Source organism: Patiria miniata, unplaced genomic scaffold (assembly GCF_015706575.1).
Source record: "Patiria miniata isolate m_02_andy unplaced genomic scaffold, ASM1570657v1 HiC_scaffold_20, whole genome shotgun sequence".
NCBI lineage: Eukaryota > Metazoa > Echinodermata > Asteroidea > Valvatida > Asterinidae > Patiria > Patiria miniata.
The window spans coordinates 9,134,654-9,152,063 of NW_024037059.1; the positions used below are offsets into that span (position 1 = coordinate 9,134,654).

Here is a 17,410-nt window from a genome sequence, read left to right on the forward strand (position 1 = left end):
AATAATGAGCAATGAGGTGTCCATTTTGTTTTCTTTAATCTCATAAAATGAAATGCCCGATTTGACGGGTAATTTTTTTGGCGAACTATATATATTCTGAATGTACATATGTGAATATGCTATCATAATTGAATTAATTCTAGGTATCTCTCCCGAGTCCAACAGCTTTTTACACCACTATTAACTTGAGGAGCCTTTGACCACATGATAAGTTTACCCCCCACAATTGAATAACTCTTCCCTTAGCTACATATTAATAACATTTGTATTGTCTGGAGGGCCCTTTGAATGTTCTGTATCGCCGTGTGCCCCATCTTTTTTGTGCCGTTTTGGCGGAATTGTTTTAAGACGCTACCTGTTTGGTTGATGCCCCAACGCTTATTCAGACTGTATGGTCTGTTAAAATATCATGGCAGGGCCGGTGCATGGCAGGCGAACAAAACCCAGCCAATTACTAACTTGATTTCAAGTTTAGTTCCCATGCTAAACGGGAAGGAATGCATTCCCATGAGTGGGAACAGGTCAAATGTTTTCGGTGCTGTCCTTTAATGATGTGACAAATCTAGAGCATGAATATCATTGAATTGATTATTGATATGCAAAGTAATTAATCGCACTGGTGAAAGGATGATGTATATTCGTGCACATACATGTTTACTATACCTCATACATATTCATGAACGAGAGCCGAACTCTCACTGGTCAATTCCCCATCAAGTGCCAGAATCTATTTTTGCTGCTTACCAAGCGCGTGCGCGAGGATTCATGCACAGGGTAAATACGCATGCAAAGTAGACTGTCGCATGGGTTACCCGTACGACAGTTTACTACGCATGTGCTTTACAAAGCAATCATGGAACTGTAGTAATTCGTGTTTTCTCCCGAAATGAGTTCTACTACTGTTTATCAAGCCTCGTGTCTGTTCTTACAAGTCGTGAAAAACGGCACACAAAATGTTGGTTGTTTACAAGTTTTAATGCTCTCAAAACTCACAAGTTCGTCATGCACCTGCTATCCAATGATTAACAAACTTCTGGAACGTCAGTAGGCTTAAGCACACATCAATTGACTGAATAAAACTTGGTTGAGGAAACTTTCAACGTTGGAATAAGACTTGCACAAAGCAGAATGAAAACGATAAGTCAGAGGTCACCAACATGTCACACTGCGCAAACGCAGCACAGCCTATGGCAACCAAAACTTATTAACATACTTATTTGTATGGAACGCCTGTTGGAGCTAAAAGTACAAACAATTAATTATATACACATGTACATGTCACTACAGAACTGTTGAACAGGTGTAGTACGCACGCGCGAACATCCCCCCAAGCCAGCTACACATGAAGAGATGGTTGCACGATGGCGTTAATTTTCCCTAGCTCAATGATGCTGAACTGGACAATGTTTATGGACAATAAAGACGCCTCCTGTACAAAAGAATGTTGTCAACAAACTATTGTATTTAGTTACTGTATTGCAAATGCACTGAACTAGTAAAGTTGAGCAATAATTTTGTTTTGGTGTGCTGGACGCATAATTTTTATTCCTAGGAGGGTTAGGTGCAATGTCATGAATAATTCATGTTTATCCATGAGAACGGACAATGACATCAACAGCATTGTTGTTAGTTACTCAACTAGTTACAATACATTAAAGCATTTTAAAGAACGGTTGTCGTCGAGCTACCACACAGTAGCCTAGTGGATAGCGAGATGAGCTATGGATACAAAGATCCCTGGTTCAAATCCACGTCGTCGCTGCTCATTTTCATCAGCTATTTTTCTTCTCCAAATTTATCACTGAGATAATTTTAAATTAAGGGGAAAATAGAACGAGAACCTAAGTCTTGCAATGATTCAAAGGAAAAACTGAATTATTTATGACATTGCCCCTAACCCTCCTAGGAAAAAAAATTACGCGTGCTGGACAAGTTTCTCCAAAGATTTTGTTTTAGGTGCATACTTTAACGAATAAGCAGCCCTTGTGTATGAAAACAATGTCATCTTTAAGTAGTAAAGTTCATGATCAAATTTGTCCAAAAAGGCAGAAATGGTTAAAGTTAGCAGAAATCATTTTACCCTGACTGTAGGTTAATTTCCCTCTATAACACGTGTCAGATAGTTCTCTCAATAGAAAACTTTGAAAAATGTACATTCAATATGACATCACATGCCCTGTGATAACGTCATTGTAACAATACTTGGTAGTGCTTATTATTTTATTGTGGTTTTAGTCTGTACCAAGTTTGAAGCCAATCGGATGAATAAAAGTGTTGAATTTTGTAAGCAAAATAAGATTGCAAATGTTTAACAAAATCGTTAAAAATCTACCGATGACGTCATCGTGACATCAATTTCAGATTTTGTGTATTAGTACTATTATCTACCCACCCACCAAGTTTCATGACGATCTGACTTTTCCTTAGATTTGTTTTTAACAAATCACATTTTTTATGACGTCATAATGACGTCACACAAGTTTCAAAATATTGTGAATATACCTATTACCTAACCAACAAACATACTACAAAAAGAATTTTGAATTTAGCATATTGCGTTCATGAGATAATGGCTTAAAGTTCCAAAACTTAAAAAAATCGATAAAAAATCACATGATGATGTTATAATGATGTCACCTCAATTTCTACCTTTAACACATCTCGGTCTACCCACATACCAAGATTCAACCCAATCGGACTTAACAGTTCTTTAGATATATAGGGTCTTAAAGTTTGCACATTTTAGATGACATCACGTGACCCATGATGACGTAATCATTAGAATATAAGTTTGTTTCAGGTTCAAAATGCTGCGGTCAAAAAACGTGTACAAAGTCTATGGGATTTGTGGTGGAATATTATGGGGGAATAAAGAAAAACAAATCAGAACAAAAACAATGCTTTTCCACTTTCAAGCGGAAAAGCAAATAGGCAGCAGAATATGTATGAGGCACAGTAAAACAAATATAACTAGTTCCCTCGGCTTCGCCTCAGGAACTAGTTTGTCCGCTTGCAATACCTCAGGTAACGAATATCAACTGTCCACCCTCATACCGTGTTATATTTGTATAATGTATGACTTCAAGTCAATGTCATTTGACGCATGATGTCATCATGATAACATATGAAAAATTCACACGGCATGTATATATTGCGCTCATGTATTTAAAGCGCCATTTGAAAATGTCTATGATTGGACATGGACATTGTTTGAGAATTAATAACTTACATATAGTTTGGAACTTGGGTAGATCTCATCAAGACTTGTCTCAAATCAGACTTATTATGGACGAAACTTTGGAAAACGTCTACAATCTCAAAGGTTTCATATTGTCCTTCTTATTTCTTGCCACTGTTTGCAGGTGCTGCATGTTATGGCTTTGACACCTTCCATTACTCAGCGTACTTCACAGGATTGAAATCCCCTGAAATTGAGGCAATTTCCTGTATGCCGAAGGCTTGATTTTCCAGTGGATTCCCCAATGGATTCCAAGGTATCAAACTTTACTTTGAACATGATTATTTTGAATGCTTAATAGAGGGAATAATGGTGTGAGGATCCGGTCTTCACTGCGTGATAATGACCGGGTTTGGGGGTGACCGGTCATTATCACGCAGTGAAGACCGGATCCTCACACTGTTATTCCCATTAATAAATACCTTTTTAACGGAATAAACAGTTAAAATGCTCCTATTTTGTGACTTTGCTTTCGGCGATAATTCCGGCCTTTTTTGTGTGTTCATGTTCATTTGCCATATTTTAGCTTATGCGTGGTACCCTGTCGCTTCAATATGCGTTGTTATATACCACCATAGCTGGGCCCAGGCTGAGCTGGACGACATCTTCATCATTGCATTTAATACGACGTCCAGGCTATGAACTTCTGCTGCCGTAGCGAAACAAATTACAACAATTTTTTTCATATTTTTTTCACCTGATGGAGGAAGCTGAAATTTCGTTTACATATTCCTCGTGTCCAGAATTACAAAGATGCTTGGCTTAGGAAAGGTTAATATGTCGGTGGGCAAAGTGTTCAAAGAAAATAAATCACAGATCTACGCTTTTGTCGTTAAACATCCTCAGTATACTGCTGTACGATGTCGTTTGAAAACTTCCTTACGCGCGCGCACCCATAGCAACTGTGTTGCATACGCGCGTAAGTCTCACGCGATGGTGGTTGAGCGCATGTGCAGTGCTGTATTGTTACAAGCTGCCGTAGGACTGTTGTAAATTTGGCCAATCATTGCCTTCCGGGGGGCTGGATCAATGCTGATTCAGGGGCCAATTTTTGGCTTGTTGTTTGAAGCTGGTCTTTATATCACCGTTAATACACTCCCACATGATTGAGTCTTGACCAATCAGAAGCCATCAACTCTCAAAGGTATTTATTAAGAATTATGAAATACTATTTTGAGGATGAATGTATTCACGGAATTGTTTCAAATTTTTTTGTTATTTCCGCAGATTTTGACATAGCTGGATAAACTACTTGGTGGCGACATGGTGAAGTTACTGCATTTTCACAGATTGCTCAACAAAGGTTGTTTGTACTGGAAGGCCATTTTAATGGATAAGCATATGAAACAATGCTTATCAATTAAACATTTAAACAATGAGTATCATTAAAGATACAGTCTAACATTTGTAATTTGTGCATTTTGTTCGTTTGAAGCAACAATCGTGCTCAAAACCTAAACAAGGGTGCTGAACAACTAACCTGATGAAGTTTCAGCTCGGCTACATTTGTATATTTCGGGAAAAACAGCATTCTAGGATCTCGATTTCAAATCAAAAGTTGCTGAATCATGTTTTTGAAACGGGCCTGAATTCAGCGTCTGAGACACGTTCTCACTGAGCCCGATTGCAGCTACGTGATGTCGCGCACTGATCTGATGAATTAAAGCAACCGCGCGCGTATGTGCGTCGTGTCAATGCTTGTGCGTGCTTCGCAAAATGAAAAAAAAAAGAAAATTTCGAACGATAAGCCTAAAGACGACAGCATGCCAGAAAGAATAATTTCACTGGGAGTGTAGTCCCCTTACTATGTTTCAACTAAATGTCAGTTACTTTTGGATAGCTGCAAATGATGAACTGTAGCTTTAAATGGCCTTCCAGTAAAAAAAAACCTTTGTTAGTTTTTGTGTTGCAATGTGAGATTAATCCATGAAAATCAAGTATTTGGTATTCCTTCCAAAACGTTATTAAAAGCATTTGTTCATTATTTTGAGGTGTTAATAATAACTTAACAAAGTTTGTCAGTCTCCCTCGGACAAGCTTAGCTGCCCTTCATTGAAAGAACTTCATTTCAAGAACTATTGTTAAACATATTTGAACTGAGTAAGCCCAAAGTCTGTCTAGTCGACGATGGTTGGACTATACGCTAGTCGACTACTTGGAACCAGCCTACTGGGCCTGGTCGCATCGCTGGTTATCAATACAGCCTGTCTCCAAACAAAAATGGTACAATCAGAAAAAAAATTGGTTAAATGTTAAATTTCAAAAAAAGGCATTCTTACTTGGCATAATATTAAAGAACAAAGACTGGGCTTTCCAATTGTGTTTGTTTGATCTGATTTGCTTTTGTCAATTCAGAGATATAATCAATTTAGTGCGATACACCAAAATCGATTTTGTGCCACTTTTATGCATGGGCAGAGTTGTTTTGAGTACTGGATTGACAAAAGCAAATGAGATGAAACAAAAAGTATTGGAAAGCCTGGTCTTTTTTCTTTATTGTGATGCTCAAAACGACTTACTTATGTTGAGATTTAATATTGAAAAAAAAATCGTTTTCAATTGTACCATTTTTTTTTTGAGACAGGCTGTAGTCTCGTTTTATTACTCAAGTGCAGAGGGAACTGTTGACAAGAGATTAAACGTAGCAAGTTGTGCTACCCGCTGGTGGGCCTCGGAGATATCTTCTGTTTCATTCAACAGGTCAAAGAACATGAACAATCCAAACATACTCTGACCGCCATATGTTGCCAATGGTTCGACTAGAGTCTTACGCACTTTAATGTTACAGCGCAATGTGCACTGTTTGACACCAACGAACCATTGGTTGACAATGGTTGTTAAGCGAACTTACCTCAGCTGCCTTGTACTGGTGCAGTCAGCTACATGGGGAACAGATCCATAAATAGAGTATATGCAACCAGGTGGCTCAAAGCTCATAGAATTTTGAATGGGAAAGAGTTTGAGATTAAGTACTCGACGGTAATGTACTGTATGTTGAATTGTCAAAAAGTTAACAAGATTAGAGATAAACTTGAGAACAACAATTGGCCAAAAAGCACTTGATTTATAAAGCTGTTTGCTCAACAGGTAAACACTTTTGCCAAAAATAAATGGCCAGTAGAATTGCTGTAAATAGCTTAGGGTTTAGGTTATAGTGATCACAGTAAACAGGATGTATGTATATTCAAGTCGTGTTATAGATATTACACATCCCAATGTAGGTACACACCAAGTTACAATCGGATTTATAGTTCTGTTGATATAGGCCTTAGAAAAAGTAACCTTTAATACGACGTCATAAATGTCATGTGATGACGTCATTATGACCACTTAATTTTTCATCAATAACACACCCCGGTCTAGGTACACACCAGTTTCCAACCCAATCGGACCTGTAGTTCTGGAGATATAGACGTTCAAAATATGCACCTTTATTGTGACGTCACGTGACATGTGATGATGTCATGATGTGTTCGGCGCACATCTGCAGGTGCTGGATCTAAGCATGGAGGTGGTCTAAGTGTGTGCCAGGCAATTGGTTTAATTTTAGTGCCCAAAGTGCCATGCACGATGGAAAACGTGTACACATGCTTCGGGAATGGCTGAAAAGGGGGGGGGGAGAAAGAAAAAAATGTTAACAAAACAAATGCTGTTTCATCAAGTTGCCAAAACAGCCAATTAATTTAAACATCTTGGACGACGAGCGAATAAGGGCTGTTTATGTGAAGTTGTTGTTGAAACGTAAAGCAGTCATTTGAATAACAGCCGCCCGCCATTTTCAAAATAATTTTGGCCGACTTTCTTTTGGTAAATTAACATGTATGCAATTAATCATTACGTTAAATGTTAATTCCAATAACGCCGACCTCGCCAAAGTTTTGGCAAAAAAAATGTAACTGTTAAATGATTTGCAGGAACCATTATAATTATTGCATGAACGAAAAGTAATTCCAATTAATTTGTCTTTAATCTTGATAATTCATTTTGTAAATACATTTTAGACGTTCGTAATTTTGCCGAAGACGAAAGTAACAAAATATGTGTATTTTGTTCTTCGCCATTTGAGAATAAATTTGCTGGTTTCCCCACAATATAAAAGTTTATGATTGCATTGTCCGGCATGAGATTGTTCAGACTTTTGTCTAAAATTTTCGTGTACTTATTGATACAGGCTTGCACATGGAGAGATTATGAAAATCACCCCAACTTGATATTTTTTCCCCCCAGAAACACAGTTGTACCGGTAATGAGCACTGTACCGGTAAGCGTTGTACCCAGTAAGTAGGATTTTCCGTAAGTAGCACTCTATTTAACAGGAAACGATTGTCAGAGGAATTTTTAGAACGAATAGAAAGCCAGTAGCCCATGGCAGGTGTGTTACGTAAGAGGGTTTTGTATAAAGAGGTTTGAGAGAAGGAATGTGCATTATATATATACAATGTAGTAAGTTATAGCGAGCACACCCACAGAGGCCGTTATACTAGGTCCTAGCTCTATGGTTATACCATACCGACTTCATTGTGGATCCACAAGCGAGTTACATAGACGAACGGGAGCGGCAAGCATTCGTCATTTCGCAATGGGCAAAACTGGTTTCATCCAAGTTAGCTGGTTTTCAAAGCAAAGTTATCAAGTCTCAGAAGGATGCATCAAAACCTATTTGGCCCGAGTACAAGTAGAGAGATTGTCTGCAAAGGAAATCACCAGTTCAAGATTAGCAGAGGTAAGCGTCTTGGTGAAGTCAGATGTTCACAGACAGGGGTATTACCATGGTCTAATTCCTACCTCCATGGTAATACTACCATCACATGCACAAAATGATTAAGCTAGCCGAGGAAAAAAAATGCAACCTGACATCACTTGATATATAATCTCAATATGAAGGTCATTCATTGCAAAAAAAATTATGATAATACTTGAATCTGGGACTGAAAAACATTTCCAGATTTGTTAGGAAATACTTTACAAAAAAATTGACTCTCCTAACCTTTTACACAATCGTGGAAGTGGCGTCATTGCAGGTTGCAACATTTTTCCCGAACTGTGGAGCAAACCACTAAAACAACTTGGAATCGGCATTACGCGGCACATGTGACGGATTACAAGCAAGCCACAGCTTTGTTGCCAGGACACAAGTGTTCGCAAAAGATAAGTGAAAAAGAAGAAATAAGTCATTCAAGTTTGTCCTACATAGATTGAGTTTGGTTTAGAGATGTGAAGAAAGATTGAAATGTGTTGATTGTAAGGTATCAAACAAAAAAATCTAAATCAGTAATTGCAGACAAGTCCTGTTGTGTACGAATGACCAAAAATACCCAGTCAGTTGCCGTGTCTCGCGTAGCTGCTCTATTTTCTCGTCCACATAAGTACAACTGACAGAGACGCCAGGCCAGCGAACGATGGTCGTAAAAAAGGGCTTCAGCAAATTCGCAATTTTCATGGCAAACCACAACCGTTTTTTCCCCGACAACGATGAAAGTCTTCCAAATGTTTAAGTAATCAAAGGAAAGAATGAACGTGAACGTGATGTCGTTAATAATTTAAGAATTCGATGTACACCTAATGTTTCCAACAAGTTCCATTTCTTCACAACGCGAAAAGATCGTCGCCATTGTAAAGCATAGAGCGAGGAACCCAAACACGGTGTGACCTTGTGACCCCCATACGCCCACTGATTGGTCGAGCTCGATATTCAAAGTCATTCATCGCACGTTCGCGCGTGCTATTCACAATGTTTTCAGGCCAACGTTCGTCGGCGTACATGTACTTACGTTCGTTTATACGCGTACATGTGATTGCAAATCATGAAATCTCGCATTTTTCAACCGGCGATTTGGACCAAACATTAGAAGTCTCCTGCACGTGTTTCACATGAAAATTAGGCATATAATCTATCTATCTAATGAATATTGCCGTGTCTTTCGGCCTTTTTTTAAGAATCGAATGTACACCTAAAAACGCTAAAAACTATCGGCCCTCGCTTCTGTAGATAAAAGATACAATTTTGTTTGACAGGCCGTAACAACACTTTATATTTGTCAAAAGCAGTTGTTTTTGGTATCAAAATAAAGCACACGGTTAAACTTTTCACATTTTTAGCCATCTTGGCCAAACAGTGCATGTATCCAGGCACTTTTCGTGTTTTTCTGTAAGTCTTGCATAAATCTTCGCTTTTGGGCAACGCGTGTGAGACCTCGGGTCAAGAAACTGAGGTCAAACAGGGCTGTGAGTGTGACACGGCCATGTTGAAGTTTTTAATGGTGGATATTTTGCCATCACCGGCAATATATTTCCTATCGCTATTTTGCCGTCAGTCGGTGCGCGGTGATGGAAAGTTTATTCATGAGAAGTAAAATGACGTTCTATATTGTTATTACTTAGTCAACTAGTAATACGTTACGGGACGGTTCATTAAATCATAACAGGAAACGGCTGTCGCTGAGTAGTAATAAAGGTCAGTCATTGCAAAAATGTTGATGAGACATGGATCTGAGAAACATTTCCAATTTGTTCGGAAATACTTTTAAAAAAGTCTTGACTATCCAAAACACTGTACACAACCGGTGAAGTGGCGTCTGGATTTTTTCCCAATTTCCATCTGTTATTCTGCTTCAAATTTTATAGTTGGGATATTTTTATTTGAAGGGTAAACAAAAGTCCGATAACTTCAGGTGCCTTGCCAGTGATCATTCATCGAAACTAATTGAATAGGTTCTTAGAGGGCATTGACGGTACAATTAGCCATGTAAACAATTTGTAAATCCATAATTACAAATTCAAATGACTAAAAGCATTTTGGTCGCTATAAGTAAGTCTACAGTGATCCGAACAACCTGTACTCTCAGTTACTAAGGATTATCACAAAATGTTTTCTTTCCATTTGTTTATTTGCCAAGCTGATTCTTTTCTTTTTTTTCCAAATAAAATGTACAGACATTGTGCGCCTGATTAATGAATAAATCCATTTAATAAGTTTCGTTTTCTAGAATGTTTTTCCCGGCCAATTTCACCAAACTTGCATTCAATTTAACACCTGGCTCATTCGATTTAAATTGAAATTGAAAGATCACGTAGATCGGCATTCGACAATCAAAAAGAATCATTCAATTTCACTATCCGAGCATTCTATCGCCTTTTAGCTTCACTCGTCCCTATCAAAGATGCATTCATTTTAAAAGTATCGCGTTGTTCATTCAATTTCGTCTAAAACATTAGTAAGGGGTTGATCGGGCATTCGTTTTCATGAATGGGCAAACATATTTCACAGTTTGTCAAACATCTTTTAAGACTTCATACGTGTCCGTAATAGCGTAAATCATATTTGATGCTTTCAATCCGTAGATGCCTTTCTTTCGTAATAAAAGGGTATGTGCAATGACTTTTTTTCTCAGGAAATCTTATTGTGCAACTCTTTACTATTGTGAAATTTAAGGAAACTACACAATTGACAAAAATGGTTATATCTTACTGCAAAAGTGCACTTCTTAAAACATTTTCCATGCTTTTCCGGACTACGTAGGAGCGCACTGTTACTATGATGTTATATATTTCAGGAAAAACACTGTTCAGTTTAGGTTTTTTTTTTTCTTTCAAATTATTCATCCAAGATTTGGTAATTAAAAACATTTGCGTGAAAGAGTTGGTCATTGGCTTACTGCCATGTACTGACACATCATATAATCACTAAATAAAAGAAATTTATGACCGCGAAATATCCTAAATGCTAGCAACTTTGTTTGCTGAAAAAGCTGTGTAAACATTAATTATGCCCGGAATGCCATCGCAGGTTTTCTAATGAGTATGAAACTTTGCATTAGCATAAAATGGAGAAGGCACCAAAAACACCCCTCAAAATGGAAAATGAAACTTGCAAATCAGTTTAATTGTGACGCAAAGATGTATTTTATAACATTTAAGAAATAACTCAAGAGAAATGTTGCCGATGGTATGTATGGTACAACCATTGCCAAATCGTCAACGTAAAGATGCCCCTTGCTCCAACGTTTAAACAAGTAGAAAATATAAACAGTAAAACATAAATTATCTTATTCCCTTCAATTAATTAATTCGTAATTACATCTTGTTTCCCTCATAGGGTCTATCAGTTATTTTGTAACATTGTAAATGTTACAGTCATCAAGTGTTTTTTTTTGGGGGGGGGGGGGGAATGAACCTCGAAGAAAAATAGGAAAATGTATCGATTAAATTTTTTTACCAATTTGAATGACCAAACGATGAAAGCGATTGCCCATAAACTAATAAGAAACGAAAAGCATGGTTATACGTTACAAGCGTACAGATGTTCGCTAATTTGAATGCGTCAACCGTCAAAAGGTTGCAAAGACTTAATTTAAGACTGCTATAAGTTAAGTCTTGAATGCACTAAAACGAAATAGGATGCCCGAAAATGAAAACGAACATTCAGAGCAAAATTTTGGCTGCCTAAAAATGAAATTGAACGAACCCAAAACGAAAAAGAAACCCCAATTTGTCCAGTATTGCAGTTATTCTCTCAGAAAGGGCAATGCGGGTTGTTACGATAATAACCGAACGTCCACATGTGGACATAAAAGGGCCAAATGGATTGCTAGAAACTAAAATCCTGCATTTGGCAAATTATTTTGGGGAAAAATCGTACACTTTTTTTAAACTTAAAAACTCTGATTTGGCTATGATTTATTTAATAAACTTTTTATAAAGACTCTCTCTAGGCTGTTAGAGAGAGTGCTGAAGATGAAATGGTTAACACATTACAACATTGTCAAGAAGGCGAAAATTAGAAAAAAAGAATGTCTGCATCAAATTGCTGGTAATGATTGACCAGTCAGGCGTTGACAAAAACAATCGGAGAGTAAAAGTTAAAGGTACTATGATCTGACCCATTTGTAGAAGTCTGCCCCGTTTTGTTCGTTTTTGTTAATTGGAACACGGTATTTAAACTCTTTCGTTAAAGGGAGTCAAATGTTACACAAATGCAACTGTCCAAAATGTATCTGTCTTAAATATGAGGAAAATGAAATAATGACATTTTCGCCCCAAATCCACAAAAGTTCAGATTGATTGCACTGAAAATGAGGGGGGTTTTAGTCAGTGAATGCGCAAAAATCTATGCCTCGGTTATAATGAGAGTTTATTTGTTTGACAGGTGTGTTAGGCTGAGAAGGAATAGAGAGGAGACATGACAAAAAAAGGAGACAGGAGTCGAGGAGATCGAAGTCGCCAAAGTCAGCAAATACTTCAATAGTTTCAAGAGGTGGCATCATTTTCGCAAACGAATAGACTTTTCTGCTGTGCCAGCCGAACCATTTTCTCATTACGCTATAGCAGCCATCTTCTGGATCCAGTGCGCACACGAACTCGATGGCTGCGATACTCTGATGAATTCACGCGCTGATTGGTTGGATTTTGCGTGACCAGTGAACTGCGCCGTCATCAAGGTCATGACTCTGCAAGGTTTAACACGGCCGTTAAAGACTGATTCATTACTCTTTTATTCCAGTTTAGTGATTTTTTTTCTCGTTGAAAAGCGTTATAATGTAGGAAATTCTGTAAACCTTATCTGTGTAATAACTGTTACAATTCCCGTCACTCGATCGCTCAGGCTCCGTTTCGAATCACGAACGGTCGGATTGCATTTATGCGACGCTCAAAATTTTGTCCACATGGTCCGCAATGAAACAGAAATCACATCCGGTATGGAATGTGCGCAATTCTATGGGAAGTTTTCGGATAGCATTTGCGCACATTGTCTAACTGGTTCTTGAACAGCTGCAGCCAGATGCTTTATAATAGGTCATAGGCCACTTCCTTCACAAGATTCTGTGTAGCTCATCAGAGTATCCCAGCGTCCTGTTTGCAGGGCAGGGGGTACGAGCGAATGATTTAATACTGACCAAACCCCAAGGATGCCTATATAAACAATTTATGCGATATATAGTAGACATTCTGTAAGTCTTGCAGTAATAACGAATTTGTAAGTAAAGTATTCGAAGGGTATTTGTACGCTACAACAAATATAATCTATATTTATTTAAGTTACCGAATATGTGTCTAACATGTCAGCAGCGAAAATTATAGAGACAAGCCGATTTTCCCCGTGTTTGATTACCCCCCCCCCCCCCGCTCTTCCAAGCGTTACGGCGTTCAGTTAAAAGGGCATGCAATGTTGTATTTAAAAAATAAAAATCTCAAAGTGAGGCAGTTCCTGGTGGGCAGCGAATTTTCTTTCCCCAAACCACATCCAAACCCTTTACGATACTTTTAGGATACGTAAGCAGGTATATAATTAATTTTTCCACAATCCCGTTTTTGTACCTGATTTGTTTTTCTTTTTTAACCTGAGGCTTCGGATTTTTTTTTTTAAAGGGAATTTGAGTCCGAACTTCATTACGTTCGAATTCATGATTTTAGAAAAGTAAAGTTCAAAACGCCATAGTGTACATCATTATTTGGATGTCGTTTGTGAGAAAAAAAATTGCATAATGAATATTCCTACCGAACCTCAGTTGTAGGTGTGGTTTTAAAGATTTATTTATTTATTTATTTATTTTTTAAATAATACCCCCTCACTGGCAAAGGAAGTACAGATGGGGGTGACCGACCGACGCCATCTTGCCTGACTGCAATTCATTTGCCGCGAAGCGCGGCCCCTGCGTGTAAAACAAATCCCCTGGTGTACGTGCGTCACACACAAGGAACGGTGCGCGTCAACCAGCGAAACGCCCCGCCCATGGGACGTCGTTGCTAGGTAAAAGGGCGCCCTCTTTTGGTAGCGCACGGAGCTCATAGTTGGTTATAGCGAGCACAGGTTATTGAAATAATGTATGTGTGTTTATGAATCCTTATGAATGTTTTAATATTTTTGTCGGAGGGCGATGATTGTTCAGATTAATGATATTTTCTTTTTATCTAATTCCCCCAACCCAGAAGTTGTTTTCTCAAATGAAAGTGTAATTAAACATTTGAAAGATGTTTTCTTCAGTAAAACAAGCTAGATAACAGCCGGATAAAAGAATCACTGTTAAATATTGTATTCAGTATTTCCGATTTTTTTTAAATTTTGACAATATCATTACATTGTGATTTCTCTACGTTTTTTTTGGGCTCAATCAGTATATCACGTTGATCAGCTGGATATGTACTGATGTCAAAATTAAAGAAATAAAAGGCGCCACACAAATATATAAAAGCATGGTAAATAATACTACATGTCCTTAGGTTTTATGTCATTTGTTTCCATTCCCCTGTACATCTGAATGGAAAAAGGGACATCAAATATTTTAACAGGACATGAAGTATTATTTACCATGCTTTTTTATATTTGTGTGACGCCTTTTATTTCTTCAATTTTGACATTATCAGTTCATATCCAGCTGATCAATATATATTTTTATTAAGATATTTGAGTGTCGGAACAGATAAGACTGCGAATTTCAAATTACGTAGGTAATCTTTGTTGTTTAATAATGTGGCCTTTTAGGTGTTTTTTTTTAGTTGCGGGTGAGCAGCTCCACGAGTAGCCATGGCTCTCGTTGGTTGGTAACAAACTTCACGAAATGCTTTTCAAACAACACGTGACTCTTGTTCATGGCCCTACATTGTGACAGTTGCATCTAGCTATTAATTTATTGCACTTGTGAAAAACTGGGTCATTAGAGTAAAAAAACCCAGATGTTTGAACTAAAAACACATTTGGACTGCCACTTTTTACTGCACACAAATGTAGTGTTCCGTAGCATATAGCTATAAAAGTCTCCATGGAGCGTTTTATAGCTTTTTTAAAAATTAATATATTTATTTAATACTGTAAAATAGGAATTGTCAATTGACAATCACAACCACGTGAGTAGTAGGGCATTATAAAAACAGACTTTTACATCATGTATTTACATAACATGATTTACGGTCTTACAATTTGGCCGCAGCTTCCGAGATCATTTCGAGCCGTTTGTACAGTTTTTATAAATGTTATATTCTACATTTCTTTCAACTGATAGCAATTGATACTCCCATAGTATAAGTGATCTTATACAATGGTAATTAATACATGTATTATAATGATCTAAAAATACTTATTAATACCAATTAATGACCTAATGGCTCTATTTACCTTTGCGCTTTCATAGAGGGGCTAACTTATTGCGGCGGTAATTTCATTTATTTTAATCAACACTGAATTTGTCTAGAATTTTCGGTTATGTTCATTATAACGGGTTTCCATATTGTTTTCGTGCAGACACGATTTTGGTTGTACAATGATGGTTCGTTTAATTCACTTTTTAGTAAGAATTCTTCTTTCTTTTTCAATTGGTTGCAAATTAAATTGAAAGGCAAACGAAGCGTAAAGGATGTTTTATCTACGTGAGTTTTTTTCTTCGTTCAGAGTCCTAATCTTTTTCAAACTCGAATGACTGTCTTTTTTTTTTTTTACATATATCTGAACTATTTATTAGTCTTTAACTTATAAAAAAGAAAGATATATAAACAGTATCTTTTTTACGGATTATTTTTTATTTTTTATAATACAATGATTTTTGTTTAAATTTTGCACGAAATATTTGTGGAAAATATTAGTTGAAAAAAAAAATGGCCGGACCACCGTTTAGTTTTGTTTCTATATACCCTTTTTATTAATATGTATAGGTGATTTTAATCATTTTATATATATATATATATATATATATATATCTATATATATATATATATCTATATATATATATATATATCTATATATATATATATCTATATATCTATATCTATATCTATCCAATGAAATCGTCTTCTATCACAATTCACAGTGCTCGATACATCTCTGTAGAGCTATAAACATGCAATAAATTCAGAATATTCTCTTTCTTAGATATATATATATCTATATCTATATATATATATCTTTTGCCAAAAAAATGAATAAAATAGGTGATTTTAATGAAAATCAAAAAAATAAAATATTTTTCTGCTCCTTTTATGAGCAAAACAAATGTATATATGTATATATATATAAATATATATATATATGTTTAAATTTTGCACGAAATATTTGTGGAAAATATTAGTTGAAAAAAAAAATGTGTGGCTTTATATATATATCTTTTGCCAAAAAAAATGAATAAAAGCACAAAAGCCACCAACAATATACACCACCAACAAAAATTGGCTGTACATACGGGTGCTGTTTTATATGTTCGTTTATATTTGGGATTTTTGGAAGAGAATTATGAACTAAGTTAGTGCGGCCTGACCGTTGCAGGACAAAAAGGGGCCAAAAAATTGATCACCGGAAGGGTCAACATAGAAACAAATTAGACTGCAAGACGTGAACAAAGTTTGAGAAGTTTGAATATTTGTTTCACTTTTTTTCCTTAATTTTGACGAATTTGAAAGAAGGGGAAAAAAACTCCAAAATCGCGCGCAAGAGTGATTTGTCCGCTTGTACGCTATCTTGGTTTCATGTTCAGAGTGACATACGTGCGGAATAATCATAGCAAATGGCTATTCCCCTCTAAAGAATTACCACACATGAAGCCACTAACAGTTAAGAATATCAAATTAGATTTTGGCCTTCACCGACGTATAAACACTCAATGTGTTACCTCCCGAAATGAAAGTTGGAAAAAATCAACTCAAAACCCACGACTTCCTGCTTTTTAGTGCAGATGTCTTACCACTCGACCACCGATCTAACGGAATCGCTTGGCTGGTTCGAATCTGATGTACATAGCAGCGAGTACCGCATAAGATGCAACTTTTGGTTGGGGGTGATGTAAATCAATTTAGGTTTTGCCTTTCACCGACGTGTGTTGCCTCCCGAGTGAAAGCATATGCAAGTAGCATAGCACGAAATGAAGCAGGACTGTAAGCACTGTAGTTTTGTATAATGAAAATAAGATCAAGTAAGTTGCTCACCAGGAATTTTCTTGCTGAATTTTCGGCCTAACTAGACCTTCATCGGAGCTGTGAGTTGGATTTGCGGTTTAAATGTAGGCGATTCCACATTGAAACGCCTGGCGTTCCAGCGTTCCCAGCTAGTAGATGATGTCCCATTTTCAAACGATTTGTCACACACGCGCGCTTGTCGTCACATGTGTGTAGTGGCTTGGAGAAGTAGAGCGCCACAGGGGTGTCGAGGGAGATTAAGTTGGACACGCCGAAGGTTCTCACCTAGATCGGTCA

The 17,410-nt window shown here is 37.1% G+C and overlaps 1 long non-coding RNA gene across 1 annotated transcript; it reads left to right on the forward strand.

The window, feature by feature from the left end:
- The first annotated feature begins 7,405 nt into the window (after positions 1-7,405).
- LOC119728170 lies at positions 7,406-15,586 on the forward strand. The gene is made up of 2 exons (XR_005271012.1): positions 7,406-7,961; positions 12,384-15,586. It is a non-coding gene; the product is annotated as an uncharacterized LOC119728170 (long non-coding RNA).
- The last annotated feature ends 1,824 nt before the right edge of the window (positions 15,587-17,410 follow it).